Genomic DNA, 10133 nt, shown 5'->3' on the forward strand with positions numbered 1-10133 from the left:
TATTTTATTTCATTTTATTTCATTTTGGTTTGGTTTATTTTAATTATTTCTTTTATTGGGTTTTTTTTATTTATCTGCATCACAGATAATGTGACTTACAGTGTCTTCCCAATTAAATCCTTGAATTCAAACCTTCCCCAGACTCTTCATCATAATATTTAACGTACACTAGCAGTAGTCTCTTGGGAAGCAGGCCAGTTCTGTTGTAGTCTCGAAGACTTTAGTGGCAGAGCATGAGCTGCCACTGCATTAGACATTGTGGTGCTGAGCAGAAAAAATCCACAACTTTTTTGATTCCACTACATGTGGTTTTTTTGTGATAGAGAAATTTCTGTTGCAGCCAAAAAAGTTATTAAATGAGGGGTTTTTTTCTTCACCTACGCTTTTCTATGCCTGCAATAATTAGCAGTAAGCTGGCTCAGAGACTGTCTCATCCAAAGGAAAGCAGCAAATAGCTGAAGCATTTTGCCTGCATCCAACAGAGGGATATTTCATAAAGCACAGACAAAACTGACAGCGCATAGCACAGTCAGAGCCTCTTGCTGTAATATGTGAAAGGAAGCCAGCACTCCTTGAAGCATGCTGAGATCATCACCCAAGGAAAAGATGATGGATTTCTCCTACACAGAAGAAATTAACATCAGCTTTAGTGGTGGGTTTTTTTCCGGTATTGTCTCTGAGTGCAGGGCAGCCTACCCCTTCTCCTGTCAGCATGGGATGAATATGTTCTCCTCTTGATTGATGGAGATGAGAAGAGGGCTGCTAAAAATACAGCAATTTCCTGGAGCTTCAGGAACGTTAATGCCATCTCTGCACTATCTTTACTTTCACTGTTCTTATGGGGAAAATGTTGAGAGGTTCCAAAGATTTCACAGAAATCACAGTTTTCTGATAAGAATAAACCTCTTCCTAATTTCCTTAATGAATGTATTTAACTAGCCACAACTAGCTAATACAAATGTGAATTTCATCTCTGGAGCTCAAATTGCTTAGCAAAGGTTGATGCCACTGTCTACATTTCAGTACCACAAAGAGCGAGCAGTTACTCACCCCCATCATTCAGTTACTGAGATTCTTAAACATTTGCATATTGCATGTGAAACTTCAAGATGTTTTTTGATCTATTTTGGGTAGACCACAATTAAAATAGTCTGGCTATGTCCTTCACAGAAGTCATTAATGGACCACAGTGTGATACCCTAACATCTTTGCCAGCTACAGATGTCTGCTCTGTGGAAGAAGAGACTCCTCAGCTTGCTCCAAGGTGCAAGCTACCTTTGTTGGGTGAAGCTGCTGAACTGGGAGCTCATGGTGAGCTCGGCAACAGTTGGATGAAGCTGTACAGCTCTTGGACATGCGTAGGTAAACCTACCCAGCACTGAGCCGTGACCCGTGTGTGGACTAACTGGGTGAGTTTCAGCTCTGTTGTCTCTACTTGTGCGCTGCAAGCACAGGCATCACAGGCAGATATTCCCACTAAAATTAGATCTTCATGGACTTAAAAAGAAGTAGTGAATGGCTGCTGTAAAGTGTCAGGCAGTGGAAAAGTGTTTCAGGAGCTTCAGGCGTGTCTCAGCCCTCTAAATAGACCGGCCTAGAAGCCGTATGTGGACACAAAGAGTTTTAGAATAGCAGTTTCCCAGGAGACTGAGAATAACTTATTATTCACGACTGCCATGTTCATGAATCTCTTGAGTGCTGATGAGACGGTGTAGCCAGCTCTGCTGCTGACGCAGTCTGCCAGCCTTGTATCAAGGCCACCGGGCTGTGACAGCCGGCACCCGCAGAGGCACCCACCTGGTGCGGCAGCTCCCAGAGGCTTGGCCAGGGAGCTCGCACCTCCCGCAGCCGCTGTGTCTGGTACATCATCGCCGGGTAGCTTGCAATCCTCTTTCCTGGTCTTCCTTATACCACCAAAGGGGGACGAGAACGGGATTCTCCCCAGCTTTCCCCACCCTGCAGAGCAATGGCAGCCCCTGCTCCTTTCCAGGGTGATACGGTGGGCTGGAGAGCGGGTTTGGGCCGGCATTAGAGAAACAGAAACAGGGAAATGCTTTGGCCTATCCTTTCTTCTTCTGGGAATCGTGTTCCCCCCCAGCCTTCCCTCTGGTTTGCAGGCTTGAAGGGATTTCTGTGAGCTGCTGTGGAGCACGGTGGGGTCAAACCTCTTGCCTCAAGCTCAAAGCCTTTAGCGACACTTAGGGAGGAGGCAGGGAGGATCCAGTCATCGCTGCAGCTGTCCCGACCACAAGAAAAATCGCCTTAGTCTACAAAACAAGTGCATGGAGGGTTCCACACCCTTCAGGTCAGTCTCTCAGCCACATCTTAGGTGTACCATTTCTCCGCAGTCTGTGTCTGGCAGGCAGGGTTTTTTAGGACGAGACAGGTGTGCCCATCCAACTAAATAACCGAAGGTCTACAACCGATTCCAGGCTTTAAGGTGTCAACGCACTTGTTTCCACAGTGTGTAGGCCTAGCTGCAGCTATGTCATGGCACACAGTCCTTGCCTCTGAGCCCCGAGGGTCACAGGCCTATGGGGATATTAAGATATAATTACATTTTTTAATGCTTTTCAGTTGAAAGTGCTATAATGTCACGTTTGCCAGAGGCCACCAGAATAGCTATTAATAATATGAAGCTAAGGACATGCATTGGATGTCTAAAAACGTGGCATTAGAGTCTCTGAAGGTACACAACGTGATGGGATGTGTTGGAGGGACGTGTAGGGTAGTGGGAACCAGACCGGTATGGTCTCATCCCTGCTGCCTTTTGGGAGCAGCTCTGGAAGTGGACTGTTCCCAGAGGCTTGACCATAAGTTGCCTTGGAGAGAGCCCAAGACAGGGCTCAGGAATGAGCTAACATTTGAACGATGAGGGCAGCAGGGACCAAAACCTTCAGCTGGGTCCCTGGCACTCCTGTTTGGCAGTGCAAGCACATTCCTACTGTCGAGCACCCAAGTACCCCTCGGGTCTGTTCCCACCCTGCAGCTCAGGCTCCAGGCACAGAGGGGCTGTTCTGACCTGTGCAGCATCATAAAATTCTCTCATCCCAGTTTAGCACCACTAAGGGGGAAAAAGCAAACAAATACCCCAATTATTTTGTTGCTGTTGAAAGATTTCACTTCTGTTGCTTTGGTTATCTGAAATTTTTAAGTGTGCAAGAGCTAAAGCAATTAAAACCATAGTACAAACACAGCAAGCCCAGGCTGTTTCATCCCAGGACTGGGTACCTGTTCAAATGCCTTCAAAGGCACCTACCACTTTCCCTGGACTACGTGGGGAGTGAGGCTCCGACTTTAGAGGACTAATTCAGCGGGCAGCTGAGTTGAGTGGGAGCTTGTTCATTGGCAAGGGATTTTGTTTGCATGAAGGTATTTGGTTAATCTCAATGTTATAACGAGTTTGTAAACAGGTGAGGCGGCTCACATCAAAAAACCTGGAGACACAAAAGAGATGATGCAAATTTTACTACCAAAAAAATAAATCAAGTGTTACAATGTGAGCTGTATGTCACAGTCCTTCAGGGGAGGGTTGAAAACATGAAAATGTTTTGAAGCAAATTAATATGTGAATATTTAATGATATAAAGCCATAATAGATTTATTCTTTTCATTACAGTTTGTCACTTAAGAAATACAAATTTTTCGTGTTTAATAGAGTAATTACTTTAAAAAGTTTCCTAGTAATTTGGTATATTGTCCTGGTTTCAGCTGGAATAGAGTTAATTTTCTTCTTAGTAGTTAGTGCAGTGCTGTGTTTTGGCTCTGATGTGAGAACAAGGTTGATATGACACTGATGGTTTCAGTTGTTGCTGGGTGATGTTTATACTAATTCAAGGACTTTTTGGTTCCTTGGGCCCTGCCAGCAGGAGGGCTGGGGGGGCATGGGACATTGGGAGGTGACACAGCCAGGACAGCTGACCCAAGCCAGCCAAAGAGGAATTCCATACCATATGACGTCATGCTGAGTATATAAACTGGGGGAGGAAGAAGGAAGGGGGGGACATTTGGCATTATGGTGTCTGTCTTCCCGAGTAACCGTTACGTGTGACGGAGCCCGGCTGCCCTGGGGATGGCCGAACCCCTGCCTGCCCCGGGAAGTGGGGAACGAATTCCTTGCTTTGCTTTGCTTTGCTTGGGTGCGCGGCTTTTGCTTTACCGATTAAATTGTTCTTATCTCAACCCTCGAGTTTTACATTCCTTTCCGATTCTTCTCCCCATCCCTCTGGGTGAGGGGGAGTGAGCAAGTGGCTGCGTGGTGCTTGGTTGCTGGCTGGGGTTAAACCACCACATATATTCAGTCAAATATTCCATTGTGAGGAAAAACGAACCAAATTCCAATCTAACGCTTTGATAACTTCTCTCTCAGCCACCCAGTTGGCTTTGATGTGATTGCCTTAGAATTGCAACAATGTCCAGAAAATCTCTGATTCCCCTTGAGCTATCTACTATCGTTTGCATTATTATGTTCCTCCAAGAAGCATGCTTTGTTTCCTAAGTTCTGCCTCACCCGCAAACTTGCTCAGTTCTTTCCCAAAAAGCATCTCCCTCTAGAGAAAATCCAAAAGGAATAACTAGCTTTTGAACAGCTGTACCACCAACAATTGCATTTCCAGATGTTATAGCCTTGGTACCTCATCGTTGTACTAGCTAAATCAAATAACTCTATGGGCTGCACACTTGTCAGACCAGATGATCTCCTGAGAGGTGACTGTCAGTCATTTCACAAGGTAATGATAAAACAATAAGGAAACCGTTTGTGTGTGAGGATAACAATCCTCGTAACATTTCAAGAAATCCCTTAGGACGAAAACCACAATGCTGCAAATGTTCCTGGAGGAACCACAGACTGAGTTTCAGGTGTCACCACATTACATTATGCAGCATCCACCCTTAGAGCAGGACTTGTTTCTCAGCTTAAAAATCAAATATGTTTTAGGCAATTGTAGCCTGCTGAAATCTCATGCTCTGTTACAGTTCTCCATTACTTTAACACAAGGTGAGAAAAATGAACGTTTCTCTCATTCTGTTTCTCTGGAGTCAGTATTTCTTTGATACTGATGGAAAGTCAGTGTTGTGTAACATTATGGAATTGTAGAATTGTTTAGGTTGGAAAAGACCTTTATTATTATTAATAAAGGTCTTTATTATTATTATTGTTATTGTTGTTGTTGTTATTATTGTTATTATTATTATTACTGCTAAGTCCACCACTAAACCATGTCCCTAAGCACTGTGTCTTTTAAACATTTCCAGGAATGGTGGCTCAACCACTTCCCTGGGCAGCCTGGTCCAGTGCTTGACAACCCTTTCAGTGAAGGAAGATTTTAAAAGAACAGTAATATTACAAAGTGAAACTACAATTTCACTCTTTAGTTTGCTTCCCATTGCATTCATGAATGATACAGCTTTCGGTTACAGGATTACATGCCAGGTTTTCATGATGCTCTGCCTTATCTGATTTACAGAACAGTGTTCAAAAGCAGTTATTTAATATTTTCTTTCTCCTCTCTATCAACTATGGGTAGGTATCCTTTTCAAACCCTGTTCTGCAGGGAATTGGTTTCTTCAGAGCACTTTAGAGTGCTTTGTTGTGGCACTCAGTTACATTGAGGAAACCTTTGCTTGTTCTGACACTTAACATTTTTTTAGAATGTCCCCATTTCATGAAGTGGTGCTATCACCCCTGTTTTATAAAACGGGGACAGAGAGAAACAGAAGAGCAAATGCATCTTGTACTCATGATGCCTGGAACTGAGATTATGAGAGCAACATGGTTCAAAATCATGTATAGGAACAAAGGAAAAGTCTTTTGTGTGTCATTTTATTGATGCCTGGATATATTCTCAGAAAGGCTGGAAATGTAATAACTTCTTCTAATCCATCTATCTGACAGCAATGGTAGGATGCTGTCCTTCATGCATAGTTAACAAACAGGGCAAAAATGGGAAGTTTTGCCTAGGGATTTGAATGTTTGCTAACAGCAGAGAAATGATGAGACCTAGGACTCCCCCAGTACTTGGAAGGGGTCACACCTTTTCCATCTTCTTCTTCTGGAGGTGTTGTCTTCTCCCAAATTTTGGCTTCTCATTCCAAGGCAATACTCCATTCCTTCAACTCTTGCAGTCATTTTGCCCTAATGCAGCAAAGGCTGCTTTTTGCCCCATAGAATTTCTTTGTCTGCTTCCCTGACCTTCCTGTACACAAGAAAAGTATTATTTTTTTAAAGGCTTAAAAACACAGCCCTTGCACAGAGCCCGTTGCTAAGTCTATACCAAATTTCATCTTCAAAATAATGGGGAGAACAATTTGAGCTTTTTGAATAGAAATGTGCTGGAATATCTCTCAGGCATCCTCCTTTATTGTTCTCCAAATGGTTGTCATTTCCCTGCAGAGGCTGCTTCTATCGTCAACTTAATAATATTAATCTCATGGGGCAGGAGAATGATCTGGCTGTCCTTTGAATTTAAAAAGCCCTGGTTTGGGGCAGGGTTTTTTGCAAAATACGAAAGGTCTTCAAAGGTTTCTAGCTGAGAGTGGCTCCCAAATCCTGCTCTTAACTCTTCCCCAGTGGAGCTTTCTCCTTAAAGAGAAAGTGCTGCATCCTGCACAGTCCTTGCACAAGTGCAGAATGTGCCTAAGACTTCTGCTGCGACAGGGACAGGCAGGCTCAAAGTTCCTGCAGTGAACAAGTCCTGCTTGAATGGTACTCAAGGCCCATGCAGGGGGAAGGCATTCTAGTTGCTCCTAAATGATGGACAATTGCATTACATTCCTTTTTTTTTTTACCTACCTGTAAACTGGCAGTGCCTCCCTTGCTGCACTGAATGTCCCAGCTGGCCTCTCCTCTAGACAGGGCTTGTTGGTTGAACCTTCTTGGAAAAGAATACCACAGAACTGCAAATGGGGCAAATTAACTGGTAATTTAACGTCTGCTGAAGTGCTTACCCTCACCAAAGGGTCAAAGTGGTGACAGTTAAAAGTACAGATACAGGGAGTATCTGTAACTGGCAGGTCTCTCAGGAGAGATGGGACTTGTCTCACTGTTACCTCACACACGGAGATGAAGAGCTGAAGTCAAGCAATCACTGATGGCTAGTTCCACCTCACCTGCTGCCTCAGGCTTTCTCCTGCTTACTGTTTTCTTTCATGGTTCTTTTTACGTTGTAGGGGAAGAACTGAGACGAGCTTCTAGTGACATTCTGCCGTGTCTGGCCCACTGTCGCTTCAAATACATCATTTGTGAGCTGCAAGGTCTCACATGAAGCCCCCAGAGGAAATCTCTAAGTAGGTCTTCATGACCTTCAGCAAACTTGCTACCAGCAATGGTCCAGCAACCTCCACCTCCTGCTTTGCTGTTACACTCTCTGAGAACCAGGAGAAGGCACTCCTCCCTGCCCCCCGAGGTGCCCAGTGCTGAATCAGAGGGCTGTGAGCTCAGGGTTGCCTCATCATTTGCCGCACTGAACTGTCTTGGGAACACAGAGACAATGCCTGAAGCCTGGGAGGCCACTGTGGTCTGGAAGGACATCAGTGGCCGCCGACCACTCAGCCTCCTGCAAGAAGCCTTGGCAGAGGAGAAGGTGTAGTAAGGAGGAAGAGGAGGAAAGAAACAGCTCAGCGTTTCAATGAAGGTATTTCAGGACATTTCGTACCTTATCCTTGAATTAAAAACTGACCTGTGATTAAACCCTAAGGAGCACAGTGCTGTAGCTTGGGACGACTACATTGGTTGCTAACGCCAGATAGCCTCCCTGACATATACTTTTGACATTATCTTTCCCTCCATCTTTTGATGCTGTTCTGAAGACACAAATATCTTGTTCAGAGTGTGGGAGTGATGCTCCTTCCCTTGAATGAGGGCAGCCGGGTTTTGCAGCACTTTGCTGTCTGATCTGTGAAGAGGAAGAGGTGAGAACTGCTGATGTTGTGGGCCTTTGGCAGCAGCTCTGAGATGTCAGAGCTCATCGGTCCTTCTACACAGTAACGGCATGTGAGGAGACGTGCTTCAGCAGGAAGCAGTTTGTCTAAGAAAGTAGCTAAAGGTGGAGGAAAACTGTTGCTGCTGCTACGGGAGTATCAGACCCCTCTGGGTTGGTAGACAGTGTGCCTGGATTCCAGCTTTCCATCCCTCTCGTGAGCCCGTGAGCCCAGGCAGGGTCTGGGAAATTCGTGCTGAAGTGCAGCTCAATGCCAGGCTGTGAAAGCAGGGAGCTGTTCTCTCTCCCCTAAAGAATGACCTTTCCTCCAGAGGAAGAAGGGAAATCTCTCTTCAGGAACTTGTCTCTACAGGATGCTGTGTATGAACAAGGAACTTCAGTCTGACCAAAAGAAGTTGTCCCTTTCTTCTCTGCAACTCAGACCACTGTGGCTATGGCTGTCGTGATGGACCTCCTCCAAAAGCAATGAAGTGTTTGACCAGCACTTCTGGGTCTTAGGTCAACATGAGGAGGTCCAACACACTTCCCAAATGACCAATTTGAGGTGCTCCTCTGGATACCCTGTGGCTATATGGGTCTCTGTGTCAGCAGGTATCAGACCTGGGGGAGCTCCTGGAAAAGCTGTTGACCTGAAGACGCCTAGATGTGTGCATACAGGTGAGGGGAAGTCTAAGGCTTTTTGTGGTTTTTGGGCAGCAGGATAGAAAAGCATGGAGGCCTAAGACAGTGAGACTTCCACCCACTCCCTCTGGTTTTCTGGATGAGTAAGCTCTCTTCCAACATGGAATTCCTGGTACCAATATGGCAACCCTGGCAAAAATTCTGGAGGAGCTGAAGGAGTTCAATGGATCCACTCTGAAAAATATAATTGAGATTTTCTTTGATGATGTGAGTTAGCAATAAGACCTAACTCCTGTTTCAATGATGTTTGTAAAGTTCATCTGAAAAATGTGTTATAAGCAGGTGCAGATGAGGATATTTCGGGTTCAGAGACGATACTTCTTCTATGGAAAAGACCAAAGAGAATATGGGAAGTCTGGGGGTGATCTCCTCTGATCCTCAGTCTCAGACAGGTACTCATCTTTGGATGCCAGCTGGAAAGTGCTGAAGAAAGCCAGGACACTAAGGAAGGAGTCATCTCACTGCACTGTAGGTTACTGCATCTGCACTGCTGCCTCCTGTATTTTTTCATAGCCAGTGGAGATGAAGAGAAGAAACCTCATTGGTTTGATATTTATTACATTCCTGAGCTCCTCCAAGCACACTGTGGGTTTTGCTTTCTAGAAAAGTGAGGATTCACTTTCTAAAGCCTGCAGCGGTACCCTCAGGCCACTTCTGGTGCTCTGGCTGTTTTTTTATCCTGCCCAAGCTTCAGAACAGGGCTTGATTGAGAAAATTCTGAGAAAGAACTGCGGAGGGAAAGAAAATCCTTGCCCTTTTTATTATAAAACACTTGAGAGGTGTTTGAATACTGCAGTGAGCAACGGGAGTCCTGTTCTGTACTGTCTAAAACCTGCTCCTTTGCCCAGCCCAGGGGTGTGGGGACACAGAGCTGTCCTCTGCGGGGAAACAGCCCCAGCCATGCTGGAGGAAAGACTTACTGGAATGACCATCGTTTCTCAGATGCTCCTCCTGAGCCATATGGAGAGCATGGTATGAGCCTGAGGGGACAGATGTAGGACCTGGGAAAGGCTCAGAGAGGCACTGCACCTGTGAGTGAGCCAGCAATAGGGTACAGACTCTGGAGGTAGGCACTTTCACCAGCCAAGTCTCAATTCAGCATGTTACTTGTCAATACTTGCCATGTACTACAAGGGCTGGTTTTATGAACTGGCAAGTCCTGCTGTGTATCAATCCTCATAAAAGGGCAGGGTCAGGATGGGCAGTACAAGATTTTCCTAGTTCTTGTAACCAAAGAAATGAAATTAAACTTTTAGGAACACTTTGAAGTGGAAGACGGGGGGTCTCGGTTCTTTTGCAACGCTCTTCCAGAGCTTCCATGTTACTCTGGCAATTTTCTGAGAATAAAAATTAAAAGAACACTATTATAACTACTGTCCAAAAAGTTTGACGGGTTTTAGCATCAGACCACATGTGTTGCACTACAGGCTTTTAGATGGTGACCTGCGACTGTTCCTGGAACCTTCAGTCACTTATGCTACTGTAGTTCATAAAATTGATTTTGTTTAAATA

This window comes from Falco naumanni, chromosome 2 (assembly GCF_017639655.2).
Source record: "Falco naumanni isolate bFalNau1 chromosome 2, bFalNau1.pat, whole genome shotgun sequence".
In the NCBI taxonomy this organism is placed as follows: Eukaryota; Metazoa; Chordata; class Aves; order Falconiformes; family Falconidae; genus Falco; species Falco naumanni.